Source organism: Rhinolophus hipposideros (genome assembly GCF_964194185.1).
Source record: "Rhinolophus hipposideros genome assembly, chromosome: 9".
NCBI classification, from domain to species: Eukaryota; Metazoa; Chordata; class Mammalia; order Chiroptera; family Rhinolophidae; genus Rhinolophus; species Rhinolophus hipposideros.
The window spans coordinates 14,631,768-14,648,357 of record NC_138055.1 but is presented as its reverse complement, the minus strand read 5'-3'; positions in this window follow the sequence as shown (position 1 = coordinate 14,648,357).

The following is a 16,590-nucleotide window of genomic DNA, read 5'->3' as shown; positions in this document are numbered from 1 at the left end:
CATTCACCACACGAGAAGTTTTGTGATTTACGAGTTATGTTTTATTGTGTGTCTTTCCCCACAAGAATGTCGACTCCATGAGAGTAGCCTGCTCTCTGCTTTGTTTTGATTCTGTATGCACAGCACTGAGAACAGTGCTAGGCACACAGTAGATGTTCGATAAAGATTTGCTGACTGAATACAGATCATTCAGCAATGAAAGAGAGTAGAGGATGTCTAAATGACAATACAAGTCAATGGAGAAAAGATGAGTGAACAATTTGTGCTACATGCAATAACATATTTTTTGTCCATTGGCTCTTAAAGGAACTCGACTTTCTCTTGTCATAAAATTGGACTTAAAGTAAACATTTATTTAAAAGATTTGAAGGCTTGATTCGGGAAGGGAAGGACTTGTTGCATATGCCTCTAGTCAAGTTTCTGTCAGGGAAATTAGAGGAGAATTGAAATCGCAGTTGTTGGAGAACTACTGGGGGTTAGGGCTGTGCTGGGGTCGTGAAAACAATAATAAATGGCGCTTATTGTGGGTTTACATAGTCTTTATATCTCTGGTAGCCATGTGATATCCCTTATGTCAATTACTTCTCACGATGACTCTACAAGGTTCTCACCGGCATGAGCCTCATTGTATAGAAGACGAACAAAGGTCCCCAGGTGAGCACTGGCCTAAGACACCACAGCTAGTAATGACTGGTGCTGAGGTTTCAATCCTAATCTCTTTGATTCAAAGCCCGTCATCTACAGCCTTATATATAACCTGCAAAGCTACCATTAACACATGTTCACAAAGGTAAGGCGAGTCCTATGGCTTTAAGTAAAGGTATGTCTACCAATGAGGCTCAGAACCCAAAGTCCTTGCTTTTCACCTTGGGGCACATAGCCTAACGAATGGCTTTGACCATTGTCTACCTTTAGTTTTTGGTTGTTTTCCTGGGAGCAGATGCCAATACAGTTATGTGATTGTTTCATCTGTTGCCAGCAAACCAAGGGCCTGTGAAGGTTTTTGCCAATTCATGAGGTGTGATGTTACTCAGCATTGGAGTAGTATGTGCCATTTGCATGCATACCTCAGATGTTTATTGCAAGCCCCCGAATCGTCTGATGTTCATAGTAGAATGCAGCGGTTGTCCTATGGGTCCTAGAGTCAAACGGAACTAGGTTCGAGCCCTGACTCTGCCACTTATCAGCTGTGAGACAAATCCTTTTGCAGCTTCCCTTTTTGTATCTGTGTGTGGAGAAAACACGAGTGATTCATAGTGACCATCTGCTCCACGTGGCACTTAGAGCTAGCCCTTGTAAGCATTAGCTATTGGTGATATTCTTATTATCATTATTATACCAAACGTGAGGACTGTCCTGGCTCAGACTGTAGGAGAGGTCTGGGGACAGGATGATGGGGAGATCTTACTGCACAGAGAGGCTTTAGATTAATAAGACCAATGATCCCAACTGCTTACAGTTTCTACATCTATAAAATAGCAATGGTAATACTCTCATGAGTGTAAAATTTAAATGAAAACACTTATGTGGGTAATGATAATAATGGCTAATATTTATTGAACTCTTAATACGCTCTAGGCACTGTTCTAAGAATTTAATATACATTAGCTCAGTAAGTCCACACAGCAAATACTCTGTGTAGGTGATGTTGTAACTCAATTTTAAAGGAGAGGGACTGGAGGGGAGCGCATGTCTGAGATATCACAGGGATTAATGAAATATTTATGAGATGCTGAGATCTTTCAGCGGAAGAGACTTTTCATTATTTCCAGGGCCCAGCCCACTGTCGGGTACACAATAGGTGCTCAGTAAATTTTTACTGTTGAATAAATGAGATAGATCAGAGATTGGCAATTTTTTTCTGTGAAGGGCCCCATAGTAAATCTGTTGGGCTTTGTGTTCCATATGGTCTCTGTTGCAACTTCTCAACTCTCCTATTGCTGTACAAAAGAAGCCACAGACAGTACAGAAATACATGAGCATGGCTGTGTTCTGGTAACACTATCTCTAAAAATAGGTGGCAAGACAGATTTGGCTGTGGGTTGTCATTTGCCCAGCCCTCAGATCAATGCTGATGCTGATAAACAGTAACATTTATTAAATGCATACTCTGTGAGAGGTACTGTTCTAAGTACTTTCATGCATTATCTGCTGAGATACCGATGAGGAAAGTGGGCTCATTGGGTTTAAATAACTTGTCCAGGTCTGCAAGACTACAGAGCGCAGACTCAGGAGACAGTGTTAAGGATTTTGAACATTATCCCAATGAAAGTATAAGTTAATTCTAGATCCTTACTACTCAAAGTCTGGTCCACGCACTCGCCATAGCAGAATCATCCGGGAGCTTGTGAGAAAGGCAGACTGTTGGGGTCCTCCCCAGGCTTTGTGAAGCAGAATCTACATTTTCACAAGACTCCTAAATGATTGTCATGCATGGTAAAATGTGAGAAGCAAAACAACAAAACAAAACAAAACAAAATAACCAGCATTGTTTAAACCCTGAAATCTTAAGCTTTTCTGAATAATTTCAGTTAATAATAATAACATGGCTAAGCTTTTTATTCATCTTGTGGGCGTAAACTTACTGTCAGCATGTTGCTGGGAGATGAGAGAGGAAGGAGCACCTCTCTTACAAGGAAAGATAAGTTTAGATGCCAAACAGAAGCTTTGTTGTCTAACAACCTTTGGCGGCTACTCAGAAAATACAGCCAATGATCTTCACCATGAAGGCCTTAGAAATATGCAAGGTGAGCTGGTCAGTTTCAGAAAATGGGTTTAGAACTTAGTTGCATACACAGAGATTAAAACACAGGTCGAAATTTCTCAGAAGCTCTGAATGGAGCCAAGAGTATTGATTGGCTTCTTTTTTTTTTTGACAGTTACAGAGGCAGCAGCTCCTGCACCAGCCTCTCCTTGTTCTGGCTTAATCTGATTGACGGTCAGCTCGAGCCATAAAGGGCAGTGAGGAATCGCTCTGCTAACAAGCACCTTGCCCTCCAGTGTCTGGAAGAATGTTGACTGACAGGGACACAATTAAAAGGGGCTTGATTTATTGAGCTGGAATGCTCCGGTCCCCCTAATCTCAACATCTCTTTGTTTCGTGTAATCACCGTTTCCAAACAAGAGTCGGCCTACATAAATGAAACCCTTGTGATTACCAGGGAGCCCAAAATGCTCTTTGTTTACCAAAGGTAGATCAGCCCTAGAAGCCCATAAAGGAAAACCACATAAAAGATGTCCTTTCCATCTGGAGTCCAGCAGAGAAGGGTGATCTAAACAAAAAGTAAGCAGTGGTAATGAAAACGGCTAGCCTTGGCTCCAGGTGGGAAATGGGTTAAGGAGAGTAAATGGGCAGCAAGCCTTACGTTTGTCCTTTATAAAATGAAACTGTGAATTTCTGTTCGAAATCACCCGGTCATCAAGTATCTGGAATGTTGATGGAGACACAGGTGGGATTCAAGGATAAGAAAAGAATCTGTGGATTTGAATTCAGTGCTCCCTTTGAACTGTTTCACTGAACCGATGCAGTCAAAGCTCAGCTCTGCATATGCAAATAATTATTTATAATTGTTGGGATTTAAGGTGCCATAAATAGCACCTCTCCTTTTTACCAGAGTTATGAACTGATTAAGAAGTAAAACAAAAGACTTGGCAGCTGGAGATCAAAATACAGTGCCATCTTTTTTTACCGATAAAGTGGAAAACAGTCTATGTTTGTGGACTGGTAGATTTCTTGCTATTGAGCCTCTAGCCTAAAAAGACTTACCTCCCCAGGTCACAGCAGCTCTGGACAGACTCTTGTAAAATGTACTGTGCAGGGTGGGGTGCAGAGAGCATGCTCTCTGCAGACAGACTCGCTCCCAAGAGAAAGTGGAAAGAAAGGGGCTGGACTGCACCTGCTTGATTTCTCTTTCCAAACTTATCAGAATGAACAAGACTATTATTCTTTCTTCCCTGGGGGTCAGTGAATGAGGGGACAGAGAGAATCCAGGAGTAAGGTGGGACCTCTTCCACATGGAAGGAATCGTCATGAGTGAGGAAGAAGCACCCTCCACCACCACACTAACGGTTCTGAGATTAATGACAATAATAATAACAATGACGAAAGTTACAATTTGCTAAGTATTTGCCCTGCACCGGCTCTGGGCAGAATACATTATCTCATCTAATCTTTGCAACAACACACTGAGGTCCTTTGATTATTATCTCTTTGCAGCAGATGACAAAACAGAGACTGGGAGAGGTTGTATAACTTGTCCAAGGATGGACAGTTAGGAAGTAGGAGAACTACAGAGCACACCCAGCTTTACCTGGCTCCGGAGCCTGAAATAGGGAGCAGGCACTGCTCTATTTGTTGAATCAACAAAGTGACTGAGTGAGGTGAAATATGAGGATAACAGGTTGAGAAGTTTGGCTAGTATGGGTCAATCTGCACAGTGTTGTAGATTCAACCATCTTTCCCCCAGCTTAGGGGCTGGGCCGGGGGACTTTTCACCTGGATGTTCTGTCCTACCAGGTCAGGCCAGGTAGTGCCCAGCAGGTGGGCTCTGGAGCTGGTCCTGCTATCCCAGGGGCCCTGTATCAGGATGTGCTGAGGAAAGTACCTCAGGCACCTGCCTGCTTGTCCACTTGACCACCACCATCCCCCCTTGGCTTGGTGTTTGATTTCATTCTAGATTGCCAGTGGATCTGCTCCAATTGGCCTACCGGATGGCCAGTGGACTAAACACCGCAAGTCGTAGGAGCTCTTGGACAAAGCCCCGCCCCCAGAGGGAGAGAGATAAATCCACCTCTGTCTGAGCTAGAAATCTGACTCACGGATTAGAGAAAAGCATGGCTGACTGAGGCTGACATTCAGCTTCCCCTCTCCTGGTGGGAATTTCGCAGTCTCCTCAGCATCTGGTCACCACATTTCCAGACATCCCTCTCACCACTGGCTATCAAACAGAAAACAGAGCCCCTGATACCTCATTTTCCCTCACTTGTTCTTCACACCTTGCGATTTATTTTTAATCCTTGGAGCTGCCATGGTTATCTTTATCAGTTTTTCCTCCCTTCAGGAGAGGACCCCTTCCCTTCTCCAGGTATCTGTTTCCTGCTCATCAGCTTTGCCACCTCACTCTCTTCTCTCATTTGCTGTCATGCGGCCCTTGTGTTGACTTCTGTTATCTCTTTCTTTGGAAACTCCTGTCACTTCCAATTTCTTCCGTTTTTTCTCTTTACCTCAGCCTTTTTTCCCAGGCCCTCTTTGCCTTCTCAACTTTCTTTTCAAAGATGTTGTATTTCTTTTCCTCTTTCTTTGGTCCATTGTGACCTGACAGGGTGACCGAAGCAGCCATATTGGGGCTAGAAATATGTGCTAGTTAGTTCTCCACAGTCTTTGAGTGTGGTATTTGTACTCAATTTATGTGGTTAGCCGAAAGGGTAAGAGTTTTCCACTTAAAAATCAATCTCCCCAAATGAAAATCTTGGTGTTCTTTGTTTTTTATCTTTACTTTTCCAATGTAGCCATATCTCCATAGAGACTGTTCTGGAGAGGGCTTCCTGAGGAATGCCTGTCGAGTGTGAACTGTTACGAACTGTTACGAACTGTTACGAACAAGCCTTACGAACATTGATTTTACAAAGACTGTAGAACATGGTGTTCTTTTGTCTTCTTTAAGATTCCCTCTCAGAGAAGTGATGCCAAAATGACACGCTTCCGATGGTGCCACAGATGGGGATGAGACTAAGATCATTGCAGGCCAAAAGTACGTTTGTACCTGAACCCTCCAGGATAGGTCTCTATGGGAATAAATGTTCACAGGACAAAATAAGGCAGAACAGCCCTCAATTATTTGCCAAGACCCTGACTCCAAACCCTGTTTTGCAACAGGGTTGCAACCTCAGTAGATCTAGGCTCTACCCTATGGAGATTTCCTTTTCTTAAGCCAAGTGGCCCTGAGGATTCCAGAGTGGGTGCTGTTCATTTCCCCACTCAGATCCCTGTTACCAGGCTGGTGCACCCACATTCCAGCTGCTCTGGGTGTTGCCTGCTAAGGGCTCACAGCTGCACCCTTCTCTAGAGATTTGTCTTCACCCACAGAAGTCTCTTCACTTGGGAGAACACTTCCCCAACTGCCCCTGCAGCCTGCATCCAATGACTAACCAATACGGGATACAGAAGACTGACCCCTGTTTCAAAGTGGCATCTACTCTGAGGTACAATTCATGCTCCAGAGCTCCCTGTGGGGTCAGGTTAGACCATATCTTGGCTTAGTTCTTTCCCTCCCTATCCTGCTTTCCTCATTTCCTTAATATATCACGTGTACCCAAATCCTTGTCTCAGGCTCTGCTTCCAGGGAACCAAATATACAACAGGCTACCATGCCAAATCAGCAAAAGGATCTACCTCATCAATCTGAACTAATCTGCCTAACTTATCAATCTTCCTAAATCTGAATCTGTGGTCTTACTACTACAGAGTGAAGGACCATCACACGTGTTGGAGAGACTGTAGTGCCGATGTTTACCTCAATACCAGACTGAAACTCTTGGTTTCTCCCATTACACGGTTTGTGTTCAGTGGAGCAGATGTGGCCTCCAAGGGCCTGTGTTGCAGCCTCGTGCTGCGTGCTGGTGTGTGAACTACAACGAGCCTCGATGTTCATAGCCTCAATTCCTTCTGTGCAAGACAGAGAAGGTGAGAGTGTGTCTTATGGAGGACAGAATGAGATAATCTACATAACGTTCTTCTTCAAGGGAGGATGTTGGGTGATGGGTCAAGTCCTCACTTTGCACCACAAGTGTGACCAGCCGCAGGAAGATCCAAAAGAACAAGGGTCTCATAGTCTGGTTAGCTTCCAGGCATGCCTGGCCATCGTTTTTGGGCCTGCTCAAGGTCCTAAGGCTTTTAGGGGCTGGTGGAGGCAGACGGCAGGAAAAGGGCGCCCTCTTCCAGTCTCCCTATTTCCCCAGACTTGGAGTTCATCTTTTTCTTCCTCAAACTACTATTACCCTCCTGAAAGCCCCATTTCTCTCCGTACTCAGGCTTGAAATTCCAGCTTCATCTTGGCTTTTTCCTTTCTCTCATCCTCTTCTTTGACACAGAAACCAAGTGCCCTACATTCTGTGTTTCTTCTTCTCAAAGTGATATCATTTCATTTCCTTTGTCCTTCACCCTGTGTCCAGCCCCAGAGCTTCCTTTTGCATTTCTGGGTGGCAGGTGTAACTTCCTCATGGGGTATCTCTGACTCCTGTCTCTCCTCATTACAGATCATCTGTTACACTTTGAGATCTCGCTTCCTAAAAGGAAAATAGTTCATACCCCTCATGCTGGTACCTGGAGCTCTTTGCTACAGAACTCTTCTACTTTCCCGCCTTCCATCCTCAATATAGCAGCCAAACTCGCCCACTCACTGCTCCCTGGACATATCCTGTACTTCCTGGGCCCCGAGCTTTCACTCCTGCTGGTTTTGATATTGAAGATGCCATATTTGTCCCATCCTTCAAAGCCTGGTTCAGACGCAGCCCCTGATGCCACAGCTGCTCAGAAACTTGCTCTCACCCGTGCACATTCATCCCCGCTATCCCTTACCTTTCCGACAATACTGATATCCTGCAGCTGCTCTGGAAATTCATGCACTTTGCTGACGCTACTGAGGAACTTTTGTTTTCTCAGGTTCGGAGGTAAGCATTCTTAGTGGGTAAAACTCATGTTTGTGGAGAATATGCTACAGTATGTTCTCTTCAGGGGCAGATGCCAAGTCCAGGAGGGCTGAGGTAGGGGGGTCACTTGGCATAACGCAAGGAGATGCCTGTGGTTGTAGCGGGTAGAATGTGGATGGGCAATCAGAGCTGGTGGGAAACTATGTGATTCCACTTCCTAGAATTCTCCAAATTTTCAGTTCTAGGGGCAAGAGGCATTCCTGTGGAACCAGAGAAGGTACTGGCCCACGGAGGCATGGTGACCCATGAGTGGGTGAGCCAAAGGAGTATGAAGAACTCACCTGACCTGCAGGGACTGTGGAGGGGGTTTGGTCCCCGTGAAAGGCACGGAGTGTGGTTTCTGGCTCGTTCAAGGCCATTGTTCGCAAGATGACTTGGAGGGCCATAGATGGCGTCTGAGGTACGTTTCTTATCCTGTCTGAGAGATTCTTGGGGGAAGAGCCCTAAAATCCTTCTTTTTGGTGTCTCTAATTCAATGTTAGCTCAATAATTGTGGATTTAAATTGAGATACTAAGAGGTAGGTAGTGACTTTTTTGCAGGGACGTTGGTGCCACTGGCCATTTTGTTTCTCTTTCTTGGTATGATATAATGGGCTTTGTCTTCCATTTTCACATTTGATCCTCACATGGAACAGGGACATTAGACTTTGAATAACTTGTAGACAGGTGAAGAAATGGGCTCAGGGAGGGTAAATGACTTCCTGAAGATATCACAGCTAGAAAGTGGCAGAGCTGAGACTTGAATCCAGAGCTCCTGGCTCCAAGTCCAGTGTTCAGTTTGTCTTCCATACCAGGTACCCCATGTACTCTCATAACTCAGCTCAGGCTGAGGTGGGAGAATCTGGACAGTTGGGTTGCAGAGTTTTCTATATTAATTCCTGAAAGGAAATTATACATTTTGAACATATAAGCTGATGCCGGGACCCTCTCCTCTTTCTGCAATTAACTTCATGAAATGTTTTGGTCATGCACAGATAGCTGAGTCACCAGAATGGCTTCCAAAGCAATCCCAGGATCCCAAAGCTTGGAACCATCAGAAACCATCAATCGTTTGAACCACCAAACTAGAGCATGTCAATCCTTCTGAAATTGGAAGGATTCTTATAGGAGAGTCTACCCCCCCCACCCCAAATACAGGCATCGTTGTTGGGTGAATCTATCTTTTGTTTTTCACTACTGTCAGGCATCGATCCTTATAGAACATCACACATGGGATACGTGAGATTTCCTCTTTGTGACAAATGAGGAAATGAGGCTCAGATTAAATTACTTGCCTAAGTTCATGCAGCTCGTAATGGAGAGACGTGGAATGCAAACCCATAGTATTTCTTAATCCAGACCCTGTGTTCTCAGCCACAATGCTATGGTGCCTCCAACTCGATATTTGCTGATTGAATGGGGTTGAATAGCAACACAGGAGCGAGTGTGGCTAAGTGCCAAGGGGCCAGTACAAAGAGAAGTGCTGTAGGAGTTAGAAGAAGAGTGGATTGTCTCTGAGACTCTGTTGGTGCTGCCGTGGGGCTGCCAGGGGACCTCGCCACTGGATCGAGCAAGCAGCTGGTGGGGGGGGGGGTCCCTCCTGAGCAGCCCGGGAAGGATGAGACTGACTTATGATGAACCACGCCAGAAATGGCCACTCCGTCACCAGTCCCCTCTTAGGTCATATTTCAAAGACTGGCTCAGGGCCACTGGCTGGGGTGCACGACTGTGAGATCATGGCTGAGCAACCTGACTTTCAAGACTATAAGGACCAACTTGGGAGTTTTATCGCATTTCTGCCTCCCAGGCATGAAGTCAGCTGGACTGTGCGTGACAGGGAGCGTTCCTCTTCTAATTAGCTGGGGTGAATTTTTTTTCCCCCATGTTCTGTGTAAATTCAGTGTGCTGCAAGTGCACCCGCTCCCTCAGAGCTCCTCCACAGCAGGAGTGGAGGTGAGTCATGGCCATAAAATCTGGAAAAGTCGTGGGGGGATGAGGGTGGTGGAGAAATATAAATTATTATTATCATCTTTCAGACGCACTCAAGTTAATTATTGCACTTTTACCAGCTGCCTTGTGCCTTGGTCAGAAGTGAGCCAGAACTGATGGTTTTAAGGGGAAAAGCATCGGTTCCCTATGGAGGCAGAGGTCCTGCAAGCCCCTGTTCTCTTGAGGGAGAATGGGGCACGTTGCATTCCCAGCACTGACGCTTACCAGCTGGAACCTGTGCCATTTGCCCTGAGACACTTGGGTGTGAACAGTGTCACATCACGTTTTCTTTATTTTTCTAAAGCAAATAAATCTGGCTTGGTTCTTCACCTGCCAGGCCTGGCAGGAAACCCATTCTTAGTTGTGTGGTGGTGAGGTGTTCTTTCTCTCTTCTTTCAGGACATAAGGAAGCCCTGGGAATTAGGTAATTCCACAAGATTTAGGGGCAAACTTCTCATTTTAGGTCCATTGCAGAGAAATCCTTGTTCTTGGGCTGCAAATGCCATTTTGAAGGAAGCCTCTCATCTCCCCCCTTCCCTTTTCTTGCCAGGGGATTTGACAGATACTCCTCAGGCACGCGTCCCCAGGCAACATCATGTCCTTCCTAGGGACACCGTTCAGCTGTCCCCCATCCGGTACTGCAGGTCTCACCATCAGAGATTTTCAAAGCACTGTCCCTTTCCCAATCTCAGGAAGAGACATAACACTTCAGGTTGAGTCACCTTTCCTCTGGTTTTCTTACCCTCAGAACAGTTCTTCTCTCAGGCAGCGCGGTTATCTCATCTCTTTCAGTCTTTCGTTAAAATGCAACAAAACAAACAGAAAACCAGACCAATGATTCAATGTGAAGGGAAGATCTCCCATATCACAAGCTTTCTGCACTCTTTTAGGGCAAAGGTTCTCAACAGGCATCAGAGTTTCCTGAACAACTTGTTAAAACACAGATTACCTGGCTCCACCCCACAGTTTCTGATTCTGGAGGCCTGATAATTAGATGTCGAACTGGTTCCCTGGTGAGGCTGAACCTAGACACCATGTTTGGAGAAGCCTGTTTTAGGTGAATAGTTCTCTCCTGGGAGAAGGCAGGTTAGCCATAAGCGTTTTAGTATATGCGCTACCGAAGCGAGCACAAGCCATAAGCATTTAAAACAAAAACAAAATATCTCTTCTGTACTGAGTTGAATAGAGTCCTCGCCAAAATTTACATCTATCCTAAAACTGTGAATGTGACATTATTTGGAAATAGGATCTTTGCAGATGTAATCAAGTTCAGATGGGGTCACACTGGATTACAGTGGGCCCTAATCCATTATGACTGGTGTTCTCCTAAGAAGAGAGAAATTTAGACAGATAGACATAGAGATGGAGACACACGAGGGAGAATTCCAAGTGAAGTTGGAGACAGGGGTTGGAGTGATATGTCTACCAGCGAAGGAACACCAAGGATTGCTGGCAATGACCAGAAGCTAGGAGAGAAGCACGGAACAGATTCTCCCTCAGAACCCCCAGAAGGAACCAATCCTGCTGACACCTTGACTTTGGATTTGCTGCCTCCAGAACTGTGACAGAATACATTTCTGTTGTTGTAAGCCTTTTCAGTTTGTGACAATTTGTTACAACAGCCCTAAGAAACTAATGTGCCCCTAAAATGCAAACACAAATACCCCAAATCTAAAAACTGTGATTTTTTAAGCTTTTATTCATTCACTGAGAAACTTTCGTGAGTATTTAGAATCACCTGGAGGATCAGAGCCCCTGGTAAAGCTGTTCTCACCTGGTCAAGGGGTTCTAGCCCTTCCAAGCCATGCTGCCCAAGTGGCCATGTCCACTCAGAGGTATCATACAGGGCAGTTCTGCTGGGGAACAGGTTGAAGCCAAGATTCTCAGGTTCTAATCCCAGGACTCTACTTTTGTGGTTTGGATGTGTTTCCTGGAAATCTACATTTTAACAAAACCCCCAGGTAAATAATTGATGGCCAAAACTGCATTTAATGAAACATAGATTGAAGGGGCTGGGGTATATAATATTTTAAAGTGGTTTGACTTTCTAAACCAGGACTTTTTAACGTTTCTGTGTCATTTGATCCTTTGGCAATTTGTTGAAGCCTATAGGCCTTTCTCAGAATAAAATATGGCTTTTAAATACACAACACAAAATACGAAAGATTACAGAGAAAGACATTTATATTGAAACACAGCACTAAGAATATTAAAAAAAACCCAGATTTTAAAAATGCAATACTGTAAGTGGGTCTTTATTAACATATTGCATAACAAAAATTAACAGTGGGTCTAATAAGTACTGCAATTTCAAGGTGGCAATGAATTGAAATCATATTTTGAAAAGCTGTGACAGCTATAAAGTGATAAAAAGAATCTGTGATTTCTCTTCACGCAAAGTCACAGGAACTGCTTGTATTCCTGTGGTTTGTGGTCCACATTCATAATTGAATACATTTCAGTTAGAATTGGTAGAAATAAAGATGGACGTTTCCCCCAAGTTCATGGTCACCCTGAACTGTGTCCACAGAATCTCTGAAAATCCATGGATCGCAAGTTAAGAAGCTCTGGCGTCTAGTTCTTTATCTTTTTCCCTTCTCAATGGTGCTCCTGTCACTCTCACTTGGCAAGCCCACAGCAAACCCAGATTCTCCTCCTCTCAGCCCACACCAACACCTGCCCTTAGAGGCTACACTGCATGATTGAGCAAACATGGATTTTAGAGTCAGAAGGTCCAGGGGTTCAGGTACCTCTGCTCCACGACTTTAATCCTCTGAGCCTTGGTGGCTACATTTATAATACCCATTTTGTAAGGCTACAGTGAGGATTAGAGACGATGTATATGAAGTGCTTGGCACAAAGTAGGTGCCTCGTAAAGATTACGTATCATTTCTTATAAGGTATAAGTGACTGATTAAAAATATTTTGGTTAGTGTTTCCCCCGTTAGGAGATATTTAAGTTTTAACAAGGATGCGTAGCATTTCAGGCATCTGTTGGAGAAAGAGGATTGAATGGGAGGAACAAACATTCCTCAAATAGCTCCCTGTGGGAGCTGTATGGATTCATTCATTCAACAGTCTTTCAAAGCAATCGCTGAGCACTGCATCTATGTGTGCACTTTTGGAGCCGGAAGAACATCGGGAGGACCTTGTTGGAATCTGGGCCAGCTTTCAGGGGCTTGTGCCCCCTGAGGTCTAGCCGGCCTGGTTATTACTGTGGCTATGACTGGGCCAGGCAGAAGGCAGGTTAGGTGCTTGCAGTGGCTTGGTCACTCCTGGAGACATGGTCTGTGCCTTGCGTGGTGTGAGGCCAGGGTGTTGAGAGGATAGGCAGACAGGCGGGTAAACATTCCACCACGTTGTCCCAGCCTGTTCTCGCCAGGGGCCTGTTCCTAATAAAGCCTGCGTGTGTGTGAGGGCCTCTGACAGATGTAATGGGGGCCTCTGCTTGCCAAGTTTGCTTCACTGGCCGTGCTCGGGCCTGCTGGGGGAATTGTCTGCAAAGCCACAGGACAAGCGCTCCTGTACCCCCTTTTCCCATCTCTTTGAGGTGAAAGCTAGTATGAAAGGTCTCTGGGAGGGGACAGAGGGCTGGGAATTTTCTTGCTGCCCTCGGGCCTAACAATAATAGGCAAATTGCAGCAGTGTTTCCCATGGTCAAGGAGATGGAGGGCTGATCGTGTACCCTGACTCATGCCATCCAAAAGACAAGATCCAGCCCCATCTTCCACCCTCTTGATGGTGACAGTAATCTTTGTGAAGCAGCGTTAAGACACAGGGAAGCTAGAGATTTAAGGTCAAGCATCCTGAATTCCATTGGGTTCTATGAGTATTTCTGCCAACTGCTATTTGTATTACCTTGAGCAAGGCACTTAACCTCTCTCAGCCTTGGTTGCTTCACAGAGTGTAGCACAGGTAGAAGCTAGGGCCACCCTGTCAGTAAGACAGTGGAAAAGGAGGCTTAAAGCTCTCCCCTCTCCTTCAACAGCCTATGAAATTTTCCCGAATGTCTGAATTCTGGCCTTCAGTTTCCTCCTCCAGTCTCTATTCTGTGCCATGTCAATCCAACATGAAGCTGGGTCCCTTCTGAGAGTTCTAAAAAAGCCCACTTACAAAGTAGCACAAGCAAGATTAGTTGATTTAACCAAAGTATGTTGGGTTTTGGGTTTGGTTTTGGTTTTCGCAGGGGAAAGAGGGCCAAGGGGTTTACATGGCAGAAATTTGATTAACTTCAAAGGGTATTTGGCCTTATGCCATCCATTAAGTGGTCTTCAGCCACCCAATCCATCACAAGGGGCTTCATTGGCTCCTCTCCTCACCCAATCCGAGTCCTTCTCTCTCTGTGGGTCCTCTCACCCCTATCCTCTAGCTTCTCTTCTCTTCATGGGTCTCAGCAAACTCATGCCCTTGCCTCTTGCCCAAGGTCGAGATGCTGATCCCCTCTCTGTCTGCATCAACACCCGCGTCCTCATGATTGTCACCTACCTCAAGCACCTCAAGGCATCTTCCCACAAAAAAACTAGTACACTCCAAGTGGAATTTGTGCACTTGTTAATAATCACAGTAGTTCACCAAGTCACGGGAAGATGATATGAGATAATGTAAATGAAAGTATTTTTTGAAATTTGCAAGGTATCACACAAATTCATCCATCCCCTCATTTATGCAACAAACCTTTGTGAGACTTTACTAGGTTGGAGATGCTAAGATAAACAAGGTGCTTTCAAGGAGTTCACAGTCTAATAAGATGTCTAATGAGATGCAATAAAATGTAATAACTGCCATAATTATGCAACATCTCATGTGTCATGGTGGGATAAAGGAGTAATAGATTCATGTTGCTATAAATATAATGGAGGAGATATTTGAGGTATAACACAGACAAAAGCAAGCTCAAAGGGCTCTTCTGAGTATTTAGGAGAAGAGCATTCTGTTTGATTGGTCCAGTCCCTGGAATCATATTGACGACTATTTACATCTTCTCTATACATTTATTGAGTCAGATCTGTGTTCCAGGTCTGCAACTTTAAACTTTATTTGACCTCTGAGAGTCTCAGTTTTCTCATCTGTCAAACCTACATGATAATCCCCCATAAAGTTGCCATGCAGACTGAAAGAGATTCATTCACTCATTCATTCAACGAATAGTTATTGAGCAATGACTGTGCCGGGCGCTGATCTGGGCCCTGGGGTTTTTATAGGGAATGAGACAGTGAGTGGGTTCTTGTTCTCACAGAGTGAGTGTCCTGCTGTGGAAATAATGTCCGTTGGTGCCCAGCCCTGTTAATTGGCACCTAGAAGCCATGCAACATCTTCACACCAGCCTTTCCTTTTCGTTGTCTTTGTTATTCAATTCCTCTGCACGTTGCCTCAACATTCCTTCGGGTCCTTCAGATAGAGGTAGCATAAGGGAACTCCTGGGAGTCTGGGCCAGTAGGCTGAGCTGAGGAGTGTCTTACTTTGGGCTGCTATAACAAGATATAACAAGACTGAGTGGCTTAAACAACAAACATTTGTTTCTCACAGTTCTGGAGGCTAAAAGTCCAAGATCCAGGCATGGGCAGTTTGGTAAACGGTGAGGGCCCACCGTTATGTCCTTACATGGTAGAGACAGAGATCAGATTTCTTGTGTTTCTTCTTCTTCTTTTCAAAATTTTTATTTTGTATTAGGTTCAGGTGTACAAAACAATGCAATATTTAGACATTTCACACCTCACAAAGTGATAAGCCCCTCCTCCAATCTATTGTTCCTCTGACATCGTATACATTTATTACAATTCCATTGACTCTATTCCCTATGCTATGCTCCACATCCCAGGACTATATATATATTAAATTATAGTTGATATACAATATTATCCAACTTCAGCTTCAGGTGTACAGTGCAGTGGTCAAGCATTTACAACGTCCATGAAGTGGTCTCCCTAATAAGACGTGTCCATCTGACACCCTCAAAAATATTTACATTATTGATTATATTCCCCAAACTGTCTTTCATATCCCTGTGGCACTATTGTAGTTACCAATTTATGCTGTCGAATCCCTTCCCCTTCTCCCTCATCCCCACCCCCGTCCCTTCTAGCAACCCTCAGTTTTCCCTCCAGAGTCTCTTCTTATAGAAGCACTTATCCCATTCATGAAGCTCCATTCTCACCTAATCAGCTCCCAAAGGCCCCACCTCCAAATACCATCATGCTGTGAATTAGGCTTCAACATGTGAGTTTTGAGGAGGACATAAACGTTCAGTCCATCGCAGGGAAAGAGACTGCAATGGGGGAGTCTCCAAGAGACTAAAGTCCCCAAGAGACTTTAATTGGGGAGCCAATTAAAGATGCTGAAACCAATGACTAAATATCTCCTTCTCTTGGCTTCCTTTTGCAAGGGCGTGGGGGAGAAACCCAACTTTTTAATGACTTCTCTTTTTTGGTTCAGGATTTATTACAAATATGCCTCGTTAGTGTATTCTATAATCATGTCATCAAGTGGCCCACAGATAAATGTCAACAACGTGCCCTCTGGCTCAAAAGGGGTCCAGGGAGGCTTGGGCTTGTGATTAAGGAGCCCTGGTGGTGGGGAGAGTTGGGGAGCAAATGTGGGCTGGCAGGCTCCATAGAGGACAAACTCATTAAACTATGGGATGCGTGGGTGAGCCTTCAAGGCCTGGGTCTGGCAGAGTTTGCAACCAAATGGTAGAGAGCAGAGAGGGCTGTCGTGTCTCAAGAAAACTTAGCCATTGAGCTGGTTTTCCTTGTGCCTTTGTCAAGCTGGACTCTTCGGTTTTGACATTTGTTTTTCCGTTTGGACTATTCTTCTCAGTACAAATAAGTGTTGTGAATTCAAGCCTTGGGAAACTCTGCTGCATTTTCGGCATGGAGCATTAGCTACATATGGGGCCTGGGAAAGATATTCAGTGCC